The sequence below is a fragment of the Aptenodytes patagonicus genome, chromosome 5 (assembly GCF_965638725.1).
Source record: "Aptenodytes patagonicus chromosome 5, bAptPat1.pri.cur, whole genome shotgun sequence".
Classification (NCBI taxonomy): Eukaryota; Metazoa; Chordata; class Aves; order Sphenisciformes; family Spheniscidae; genus Aptenodytes; species Aptenodytes patagonicus.
Genome location: NC_134953.1, coordinates 9753137 through 9765483, shown reverse-complemented (window position 1 = coordinate 9765483; position 12347 = coordinate 9753137). Strand labels below are relative to the sequence as shown.

At 40.8% G+C, this 12347-nt stretch overlaps 1 long non-coding RNA gene across 1 annotated transcript in view; it reads right to left on the bottom strand.

Moving 5' to 3' along the window:
• Positions 1-12347, bottom strand: part of LOC143160638 (uncharacterized) — a 60305-nt gene that overhangs the window by 41036 nt on the left and 6922 nt on the right. The window contains exons 2-4 of the long non-coding RNA XR_012995425.1: positions 5016-5134; positions 1967-2057; positions 365-549 (exon numbers count right to left, since the gene is read on the bottom strand). This is a non-coding gene — a long non-coding RNA (uncharacterized LOC143160638). The remainder of the gene's footprint in view (positions 1-364; positions 550-1966; positions 2058-5015; positions 5135-12347) is intronic.

Here is a 12347-nt window from a genome sequence, read left to right as displayed (position 1 = left end):
TAGACAAGAAATAAAACCACACAGTTACAACACAATCACAAGAAGTTGTTGGTTAGATCTAAATATTTAAACCAACACAATTGTTCAAATTATTTGGCTGGACCCTTCCCTTCTCCATTCTAACAGTACCTGGTAACAGAGCAGCCTTATTATAGAGATAACAAGACAAACTCGGCAGTTAGGATACCACGGTTAACTAGTAATAAGCATCAGAACCAGCTTCTGTGACCATGATTTGAAGGAATGGGAAGACAATTCAGCCTAACTTCAAGCTTCCAAACACTTTTTCTAATAGGGGATTTAGCAAATAGATAGCTAAGAAATGCAAAGTTGGTCTTAGTGTATGTCAAGGATTCTCGTATACCTCCATCTTGTAGCTTTGTATGTTTTCTTCTTAACAGATTCATCTTCTTGCTGTTAAAAGATTCCCAACAACAATGGAAACTGGATCTTGCTGTTCATCCAGAATCTGACACAAGCAATCTTGGTTACAAGTTCTTTCATCTCTTTTCTTACTCTTTTGCTTTTTCCTCAGCACCTGGGTCTCCACTGAAACCAAGAAGAAAGCTTTCTCACCAGATATATTCAGACCTTTCACAGACAAATCCCCAGAATGCTTCATTTTGATGTCTTAACACTAGCACCACCACTACTACCTCAGTTATCCATTAGACTGGACACACTTCCTCCAATTTCCAGCTTGCTCCTAGCCCCCAGCTCTCCAGGAAACCCTTTTGTCCCTTCTGTATCCTAAGAAGAGAAATGGCCTGCTAGGAAGCAAAATTACAGTTTACATCTTCAAAGCAATGGCATTGTACATATGAAGCTGACAGACTGCAACATCCTACCTTTCTACTGTCATAGCTGTGTTCTCTGCTGTAAATGCTCTCATGTATTGATTTTTATTAGTATCAAATACCTTCTCAACAAAACTGAGGCCCACTGAGCTGGTCTCAAACATCTGGTGATGCTTTGAAGATCTGTCTAAATATTTCTAACAGTGCCTGCTATAGCTAAAAGCAAGCCCCACAAAATGTGGATAAACAGTTTAGCCTTACACACATAAAGCACAACTTGTAAGGTTCTTCATATGCTGCAGATCGAACCTCTCAGCACCTCTGGCTCATTATTACATCTGCCAGCTCTGCCTTGCCACTGTCTGCTGCAAGTTTCCCTTCTTGTGGGACCTCAACAGTGCCACACACTATGGTATTCCACAGTGCTTTCCAGAAGATTAGAAGCCACTCCCACTGCCCTCCCCAACACGTAGAGAAAGCAGCCAGAGTTCATCAAAGTGGAGGCAAAAAGTTTAGTCACTTTAGGGAGTTGAAAACATCAAGATCACCTATGGGAAATGCTTTGAATGCCTGCATGCTCGGGTTGCATAACAGACTGGGGAGTGTGCTCCTGGAATTGGTTGCCTCCCTCTGAGCACAGGAGAACCACCCAGAGATGTTTGGATTGAGGGTGGATCTATCAATTACTCAGATACTCATGGAGCCAGTCCTCAAGCTGCATCCCTCAGTTTGAAAAGGCAACAGGTGACATACAGAGGAACTTACTATTTCCTATTAGTTTTGGTGCTTTAGATAACATTTTTTTTATTCCTTTGGGAAGACACCTTCATGGTGCAGAGTATCTTCCCATCCCTTGCAATGGCCAAGAAGGAACTGCAACTATGTATTACTGGAGACAAGAGTGCTGGCGTATAAACCCAAACCAACCAAATGTGGTAGTTCCTATTCACTCGCTTCCTCTGCATACAGTTGTCAGATGCAAGGAATCCCAACAAAGAAGGTCACTTGCCCAAATAAAGTTCTCAAAATGACTGTAATACAAAGTCATCAAGTTTCATCTAATTCAGTCATATGGACAGACAGCTAGGGAGCTGATATATAACCCGCATTATTTTCCTGCTACAACTAATAGTGACTTAAAGTCCCACCACATGAGGCTATTTACTTACAACATAAAGGAAGGTGAACTCCTTAACTGATCCCTGTAGGACAGAAATACCACTGAAGTCCATCAGCAAAACTGAAAACAGGAAGTATCAGCTAAAACAGAGGATGGAACACAAACAATGCCATTAAAAAAAAAAGTGACAAAAACCTCAAGATAAGTTCCTCCTAAGTGAGAAACAGCTTTTTTATTCAACACAATGCCACCAGCTGACTTACCCTGATGTTGTATTCACATAGCCAGGTAGAGGTCTGATAGCTTTTCATGGAAACACACTTGCAATTTTACACAGAGAACGCTTGTACACTTTTGAATAAGTTAGTGCTCAAGGAACATGTTGAACAGCCTGACCAATGCTTTAGAAGACTCAGATGAGTAAGCCCAGGCCTTCAAAAATCCTTATATTGGAACAGGATACTTCAGAAGTAAGGTTTCAGAGACTTCCAAGCACAACTAGTTTTCATACAAGGGACAAGTCTTAGATCAACCAAAAGCAGTTGAAGCTCTGCTATGGGTTGGACCAAGGTCAGCTGGTAGCGCACTAAGGACTTCACTACCCTAAAACACATTGTCCTATTCACAACACCATAGCTAACCTTATGTAGGTATCTTCCACTTACAACCATAAATCACATGAAGATAATCAGAAAAAATGCTTATAGGCATATTTGTTACTAGCTTCTCTTTAACTGAGAAACAAATTGGTTTAATTTGCGTCATACCAGACTTTATAAGCACACCCTGCCTTGCTATGAGCTGCAATAGCAAAGCAACCCTTTTATTTGTTTATGCATCAGTGTCCTCACCCACCTCACTCCTGACCCACACTCTACAGAGAGTAGAACAGGATCACAGGTCCCCAGTACAAGCATGCATCCCATGTCAGGGGCGTTGCTGTATTTAATTCTTCTCTAGTTGCCAGCGCGCTTGTCCGTGCTAAATTTCAACTGAATCTCAGGACTGAGAAACCTAAGCACCTCTTCAAGTGAAAACACTCACAGGACATAGAAAGCATCAGTAGAGCTGGAGTACAGATCTAATTTAAAAAAGGAGCCTCAAACAGCTGAATCTCTGGATTTGGCAGGGGAAAAAAAAACCACAGCAGATTTTTGTTACCTTTTTGGACAGCACAACACATCCTGTTATAGTTCTATGTACACACAATACTGCTGTTTTGCCAGTTGCTAGAGGACCACACAGCAGGTAGGACCTCACTGGTAGATCTGGTCAAAAATTAAAAAGAAATGAAATTCATTCAAGCCCCATCTACTCTGATTACTAGTCTAGTGCACTAACCAGGACTACAGACAGTAAGGGCTTTTAGGCTTCTTTTCCAAGGTAACCTAGAACCTAAAGAACTCAAGGCAAAGCACAGACCTTCTGGGCTTCCAGTACTCCCTCTCCCAAAGCAGAAGCTCTGGGCTGGAAACCTCAGAGCTTCCAGATTCTAATCAGCTGTTCTGCCTTGCTCAACACTTCATCCTGTAATAAGCAAACAGGTGATTTCAATCAGCAACTGCCATTTCCAAGGGGGTATGTGAAAATTTCTGATTTGCAGATTACTGCAAGCAGTGTTTTTATTCTGAGTTGGGATAAACTTGAGCTAAGATCTCCTGAGCCAGAAATACTGCAAGTTAATAATGCTTAAGAATAAACACTGCTTGTAATTTGGTTTTGTAGAGCATCAGTAAGTGTTTGGGGCATTGTAAATGGCTTCTTAAGGGTAGCACTCAAAAACCCTACAAACATACTAAAGAAGTTAACCTCAGCAATTTAGGTTTTGTTGAATTGAAGTGTTTTACAATGTCAGAGATGATCTGAAGAGAAAAACTGTGATAAATGATACAGGCATCATTTAAAAGACGGTGTCCTGGGCCTACAGATCACCAATTCTGATAACAGAATGAACAATACAATCTGAGGTCAAACCAGACTGAAAAAAAAACATTCCTCCCGTTACAGAGAATAACATGCCTGCTCCTTGAGCCGCCAAATTTTTTCACGACATTTTCTACCCAACAATCAGCATGTCTTTCTTGTTGTGACTTTATGCTTATAGAGAGACAGCTGGTTTCAGATTATGCTTAGCCCCTCTGTGAAGATACAGTTCCTTACAGTTACATTAAAGCAAGCACATCTAGCTTCTACTAGATGGAATCTGAATGGCTTATTTATGTCCTAGACCCCTCACTGTTAAATGCAGAGTCTTATCCAAACTTGTAGTTCTTTAAAATCAGGCATTGGAGGTTTATTCCCACTTTCACAGAGACTGAACAATTCTTGATATATAGCCTGTCAACTGCTGCATCCCACAGCATGTTGCTATGGTTTCATTAACTTGAAGCTGAAGCCAATACCCTAGTTCTTCAGAGCAACCCACTAAGGCTTCTTTAAATATAGGATGGAGAATCAAAGCTCAAATGTCCCTGAAAAGCAGCTCTAGCCAAGCCATACAAACCAAGCAGTTTGCAGTGCAGTGATCTTGTTCAAGATGCGGCCAAACTGACCCCTAGGAAATACTGGGAAAGATACTTTTTCTGGCAGTGCTCTTTCCCAGGATGCACTCTTGGTAACACAGTGCTGCCACATATTTAGTACAAAGTCAGACTTCTAGGGAGAGTCAGATGCTCTTAGTCAAGTTGAGATTTTCAATGGATTCCCCTGGATCCTAACTTCCCAAGAGCTTTGCCTGCTATCACCATGCTCATACCACCTCATTAGAGTAATATCAGGATAATAATTTACCAGGATTGTGACAAGCCCAAGTCAGTGCTTTTGGAACCCCCTTTGTCCAATAAAAGATACTGAAATCAATGTGAGCCAACACCTGCCAAAGGATATCTCCTGTTCATTATGAGTACTTTTTGGCCACTAATTTTATCTTAGTTTGTTATATATCACAGCACAGCATGCTTCTGAGAAAGCATATGCTGGCTATTTTTAAGTGCAAATGACTTTTTTTTTTTTTTAAGCAATCTATCTTTCTCCCACCACTATTCTCCACGGTGATCCTGGATTTCAGATGTTAGGAGTTAGTTATGGAAAGAGATTACCTGTCCCTTGGATTCAGCCGTGCTGGAGTTTATGCAAAGGAGCATCAGTCATATTGTGTCATTTCCATGGGCACAGGCTTCACAGGAGCCGTTAAGGCAAAGCACTTCCTGAATTTCGCCTAGGGAAGAAACTCAGCATCAAAGCCAGTCTAAATAAATAAAGCCACATACACAAACACACACCTGCTTCTCTCAATTTAGAGATTTATGAACAGAGTTGGTATCCTTGCCACTTGCTCACCTCTCCACCTCAAGCTCTAGAAAATTTTAATTTCACAAGACACCCTGACATCAATTACACCAGATAGAAGGCCTACTCCAGGCATGCATCAAAGCCAATGAGATAAGAATCTATCCCAACCTCTACTGCAGCACGCAGCACAACCAGCATTTATTTAGCTTTTCCCTTGAGCGCTGACGCTTGGTATTTCTTAATTTGAACAAAGCTACCTAGACTGACTGACTGTTTCCAGAAGAGCAGCAATTAGCTGCTTATATCCTGGTGGTATCTGTGATTACAGTCTGACTTAAGAACCCAGGACTTCAGTTCTGGTTATGGCATTTCTGTACGCCAGGAAAGCTGTTTAGCTTGTTTGTCCTCACCTCCTCTCACTGCCATGATCTGGAGAATGACCAAGTACTTAAGCCACAGTTTCACAGAAACTGTCATAGAACAGGCTGTCATCAGGCTGTACTTTTACAACACCCTGAACCAATCCAACTGCTCGCCACCACAGTCCTCCTCTGTCCTTGCCTCAGAGTCCCACACCCCTTCTTTGCATTAACAGAAAAGACACCAAGAACGTTATTAACTTTCTCACCAGATCTGAGAGCAAAGACAGCATTATATGAGGACAGATAAAGGCCAGAACCAGCCTGGAAGGAAAGGAGGACTGTGTGGCCAATTAGATCAACCTCAGTCATCACAGGAGCACAGCTTTTGCAATTCTCAAATCTCACTAGCATCTGAAACTCTTTTTTTGCAAGCTCAAGTATTAGATGCATTATGGAAAGTGTGAATGGAAGGCCACAGCAGAGCCTCTTGATCCAGAGTTTTTGCTATTCAAGCTAAACAGTCCATTAGGAAAGGACAAGATTAGACTCCTCAGCTATTACGAACAGAAGAAGGTCTATTGTTGACTACAGCAGCACTCCCAGCAAGAAATTGATTAAGCCCCAGAAGCTGAAGTGGGGTGGCAGGCAGATAAGTCCTCTAGTTGGAAGAGCGCTAGGACAGAAGGGATGCAGCTTGCCTACACAGCAAGTCAGAAGCAGAACTAGCTAGCTGCCCTTCCCTTTTCCTGTATACTCTTTCAACAATTTTAGCCATTCAGTCTAGTGCTTTCTAGGCTAAGCATCTGTTAGAGCTTATTTTGGCTCAGCTTCAGGTCTCAGTGTTGTTCTCAGGAAGGTATTTTGCCAAATGAAATAGCAACCTTTTGGCTCTAGTGCTTGTGAGCAGATATTTAAAATATTGTTTTTGTCAAGGACAACTTCTTTTGATGGGCTGCAAAAGAGCCAAATTCAACTGGAGACATTATTACAATCCCTTACAATCCCTGGAAGCTCTGGTTTGCATTTGATTAAAGGGCAATGGAAACCAAAGATTTCATTTTAATGGAGCAGTCTTGAGCCTTTGCAAAAGTTCTACCCAAAACCCAGAAGAACAACTCCTGTGGTGACACAAACTGGACATACCACTTAAAACAATTAAGTACATGTTCTATTTGCATAGCATGTGTCCCGTGATTTGACTCTAGCTGACAAAACAAATGCGTTTAGCAACAATTAAGATACACTAAAATCAGTACTGTTATGAACCCACGGTCAGAATTATGTCTTAGGAAAGGGTTGCTATTACACAGGAAATACAATTCTAGTTCCCATGCTGAACAAAGATGATAAAGACTGAACACTACCTTACATAAGCCCTGTTAAATACTGGACTATGCTACAAGTCACTATCTATGCAGGCGGTTGTATTTGCTTTGAGTACCTCAGTTGCAATAGAATATCGAACAACAGTTTTCAGTTGAAGGGATACTCTTCCAATGCCATTGACATGAAACTTAACAGCATGGAGAGCTTCCATGAGAAAGCAGACTGAAAAAAAGCACACAAAAATAAAAATTTTTAAGGAAAAGGAATAAAAAGAGAAGCAAGAAGTGTTCCAGCCTAAAAAAAGCTTCTGCAAAGCTCTGGCTAGCATGCAGTCTCATCACCTTTGGAGAGTTCTGTTATAGGATTCACAGTCACCCAAGGGTAACAAGCACATCAAGGTGGAGATTTGCTAACTTGCTGTAGCCAACCATCAACAGCTCTACAATTCTTAACCAATGACATATATGTCTGTGAGCCTTTGTATATGTGTAAAAAAGTACAAGGCTCCCACAGAAATGAGAAGTATGCTCCACATGCTACCTTTTTCCCCACAGCCCTCGGACTTGCTGTACATGGCGGCGTGACTGATCATTTGACTACCATCTGTCCAACATCTGCTTTTTAGGGAAACCAGCCTGCAAATATAATTAGCTGGCTCTAGGCTACCATTAATCATAATGAATACCCTGTTGTATACTGAAGCTAATCACTAATGCTATTCCCTTAAAAAGATTTAGCATACTGACCCAGAGCCTGGGATCTCTGCTGGGGACGTTGTTTGTTCCCATGTGCTTGTCCTTCTGTGAAGTTATGTGCCTGCATTACAAACATCGCCATACAGTGATAGCTGCGGTACCTGAGCAAGTTAGCTTGGTTGTGGGAAATAATATAGCTGACTGAGCACAGAAATTAAGTGGCCCCACAGTGATGGGTGTATTAGTCCAGGGAGGCTGGTGTACTAACATGGCCTTCGGGCTTCTCGTACCTAAACTATTTTGAGTGTGTCTGCATTGCAATGTATTTGCCATGTATTGGTCTAACGTATGTAACACAAACATATGTATGTTTGTGTTTGTTATTATTTTCTTCTTGACAGTGATGCTATTTTGCCATCAGCTTTCAACATTCAAATATCCTGTCTAACGATCCCCAAAATTGTGAAAGTGGGTGAAAGTTTTTGCATATTGACAAAACAATATTTGCCTGATACAGTATTCCTATAGTCATAATTTTCTTTTGCAACATTGAGAATTAAAACATAATACAAAACTCTAAAAGCTGATATTATTGCTTACTTTAGGACTACAGTAGCTTGTCTTAAAAAAAAAAGGAAACAAACCCCAAAAGCCAAAACCAGCAATTATTGCAAGACTTGCAACAAAACGATGTGTTTAGCATCACACTTCTGGTGGCAATACAGTAGCATGGGACCTTACACAAAAGAAAGAGTTCAGGGCTCAGAACAGCCATGGACAGAACAGTAGGTGCTTCAGTCATTTTAATGCCCAGAGGTTGCTACAAACTACATTTAGGATTCCCCTCCTGTCCCCTAAAGGCATAAGTAAGTTCAGCCAAACCACTGACTATTCCTGATTTCTATCTGAACTGCAAACTCTTTGGAGCTATATCCTTTTGTGCCTGTATAGCTCCATCTTGAACAGAAATAATAATCCAGGCTGCCACAAATCCAGATCCCAGACTCAAGAAAGCTACTGAAGCTTTAAGGTGCCATGACCCAAATTCTGCTTGCAAAGTGAGTTTCTTGCAAACTCCCTCTAGACTCATAAATATAGTTCTGTTTCCAATAACGTGTTTCTATTTAACATGTTTTCTGCATTTAAAACCATAATCCTTTGATAACTTTGGGAATATTTGGAAGATATTAAAAAAAAAAAAAAATTAAAAAAACCCCAGAAAGCAGTTCAGAGAGCAGTTAGGCGTCCCTGAAGTTGATTGTTTATATGAATAAGCCATAGAACAAATAAAAGGCCAGACTAACCACAGTAATAACTCCCAATGCTGATTCGAAGAAATTAAAAGCAGGCCAGGAAGCTTAAATCTAAATGTGTTTTCAATTGATCTTTGTTCCTGACTGTGTTTAATGGTCAGCTGTTTGAGAAACCCTCTGGGGTTCTACTAGGTGATTTCAAACTGAGAAACAGCAAACAGTACCATAGACAGCGAGATGCATTTCTTTTCAAGAGAGTGAATTTAAACACTGCTGAAAGGTTGCAGACTGCCAGTCTCAGAAATGTTTTACAGAAGAAATATGGAGAAGCTTTTTTCACTCCCTCTATTTATCTACGGTACTCATACATCTCCCAGGACGGAACATCCGAGCTTCTAACAAACTAATTCTCCGTAATTCTCCTGCAAAGCAAGGTGGTGTTATTATCCATATCTGTCTGATGCAGAAAGACTCTAGGCTATATTCAGATGACCAGCATTTCATCCATGCCCCTAAGTTGAGTGTTTCCTACAGGCTAGGTATCTTTGAAGGCCACATCAGCCAATACAGGACTCAGTGCAGGGACTGAGGTAAAATTTGACTCAGTTCCACTGGGCGCAATGTACATCTAACTTCTACCACTCTGAAAGCATATGTTTCTAAGTCCAATGCTCTAGACTTTCATTTTGCTGGAGAGATGCTGTGCTACCCCCAAAATGAGTCTTTAGCTTCTATTCGTCTGTATCTAATCACTTCTTCAATTCTTAAAAATAAAAATATTTTTTAAAAAGTAAAAAAACACAGAAACAAACAAAGCCTTTCCCCAAAAATTAGATCCTTGATAGAGATAAAACTTTTTTTTTTTTTTTTTTTTGAGCTATACAGGCAAGAGATATTTGAAGCCACAGGGGCAGGTATGCTCAGAATGCGATAGAATGCATTAACGAACTAGGGTATGGTGATTAGAGTGCAGAAGAACAGAAAAGCAAGCTGCTAGCCCAGCCTCCCTTTCATTCCCAAATACTCAGAATTGAGCTACCCCACTGCTGGCCAGCACTATCACAAGCTGATGCCACCTCAGTTCTTTCTTTCATGCTGTCATCCTGTTTTCACAGGTTAGGGCTGTGTTCAGATGATTTGCATTAAGCAGGTAAATTAGATGCTTATGTTAGACATCTAGGCTCTGTAAACTCTCCATAAAATCAATACTCAGGGTGACAATTGTCTGAAGAGGGCAACTACGAGCATCTCTATTAGACTTTAGCAAGGTGACTGAATTGCCTTCTGAAGGTACTTCTCTTACCGTTGACCACAGAGAGAACATAGACAGTCCAGGCTCCAAACATGGGTAATCATCTAAGACAGAAGATAGACTATGGAAATACTACCCATGCTTCTGTCCCTTGGCCAGAAGTTATTAGAAAAGTATCACCCAGTAACTTTTTGGCTACCTATTTTTTAAAACATCAAATGAGGTATAAGAGGAATGAAAACTGAATAATCAGGCTGCAACACCTACATATTCTTATCTTTGAAAGCCATTGGGAGACTTCTTACTAGGAAGTCAAAGCAATGTCTTTTTCTGGGTAGGTTTCTCCTACCATTCAAAAATCTTTTCTTTCAGAAATGAGGAAGGGATTTGCTTATCATATTTGCTAAACTGGGACAAGACATAAAAATGCAAAAGGTTGTGACATCCACTGTCTTTAAGATAAGATGTACTTACTGAACCTGACCATTCTGTTAATGAACTCCACAGAATATCCTACGGTGTATACAGATGAAGTGTAAGATACTGGCACATTTAAAAATGAGGCAATTTATTCACATTTGGGAAGAAAAATGCCTAACACCACAAGGGTCTGGGAGAGAAGTTTTACAGTGTTTTCGTAGAGAGACAGAATCCACTGTAGACTTCAGAGGGCAGAGAATGAAAAAGAAAGATTTCCAGACAGAGCTAGCTAAGGGAAGATGACTGGGCATGGTGAGAGATATCGCCCATAAATTTTGCCATTGGCAGAAGGCAGTCTTGCTGGCAGCTATGGAAACAAATGACTGGGATGATATTTCAGTGATGGATCAGCTCTCGTTATTTATTCCAATGCAAAAGAAAAGATGCAAAGGGATGTCATTCAGAATAGTAAGTGGCAAAGCCCAAACGTTTGAGAGAATTAGAATAGAAAATCCACAGAACATCTAAAAACAACTCTGAAAATTCTGAACTTTTCAGGTCAAATTAACACTGGGTGAAAGAAATTAGCTGTGAAGTTGTAGCTGCAAACGGAAATTTGACTTTTCAGAAGGGGGCCGGAAATCTCACCTGAACAGCCTAATTAATTGTGTTTGTGTACTCCCCTATCTGCGACAATAACTCAAGTTGAGCAGAGCTGTAAATGCTCATGATTCAGCTGGAGTGCAGGGCAGCTTGGAATCAATTCTCTATTTGGGCAGACCAGTCCAACCAGCCCTATGCAGTTCACTCAGCCAATGCTGTAGCATGCTTTCTGGTGCAGAAAGACAAATTGGCAAACAGAATATTGAAGGTGTATTTATATGTCAGTGCTTGGGGTATTTCAAATCTACAGACACATTGGTTAGGACAGCATTTAGCAAAAGCAAGCCCTTGCAAATACTGTAGTATAGTCCAAGATTTCATAATGAACAGGTTTGATATAAAATGCAATCAAATTTTGCTGCTACACCTGAGCTCTCAGCAGCATGAACTCACCTCAGCTAAAGAATTATTTCCATTTATTATTGGAAAACAGTACAGAGACAGTTACTGTTCTCTTCCTGCTTAGGCTAGTTGAACACTGCCTCCCTCTCCAAAGTGCACAGTCTCCGGGTCAGGAAATGCACTCTTCAGCTTCCTCTCAAAGCTGTTTCCTCAAAGGGTAAGGTCTTTCCTGCCTTTCCTCAGGAGGCTGTCTGTGCGTGTCCCATATAAAAACCTAGCCACCACAATATCATTAGTCATATTTTGCAGAAGTGGAAAACTGAAATCTAAATGTTAAATGACTTCCCCAAAAGAAGAGATAGTGGCAGAGGTAGGAGGAGAATACTATCTAGTTGTTATCAAACACTTCACATTGGAAGAGCTAAAACACTACCCAAAGCATGTCTCTGTCGTTGCTTCAGTTGTATGGATGACTTGCCTTAACATCGCCCAAGATGCCAGTAACAGAAATGCAATGGGCCCTCAGGTCTCTCAGGCTCCTACACAGAAACTGTCCCCTGGATTTTATTACCGCTGTTCCTTTTCAGCTCCCATTTCTGTATGTAAACGATTATCTTCTTAACTTCTACCTCATTGCCCCCTTATTCATCCAACACATTATGATGCAGCTGCCTCATACTGGGAAAAAAAAGCACAGAGCTGTGAAGGGACAAACACTGTCAGACGCTGGTGATGTAAAAATCATATCATCCTTGGAGTTCACAAAACAACATCATGTTTGCCATTTTATCTCTTGGCAGGCTTCCCTACACCATCAAATGAAATA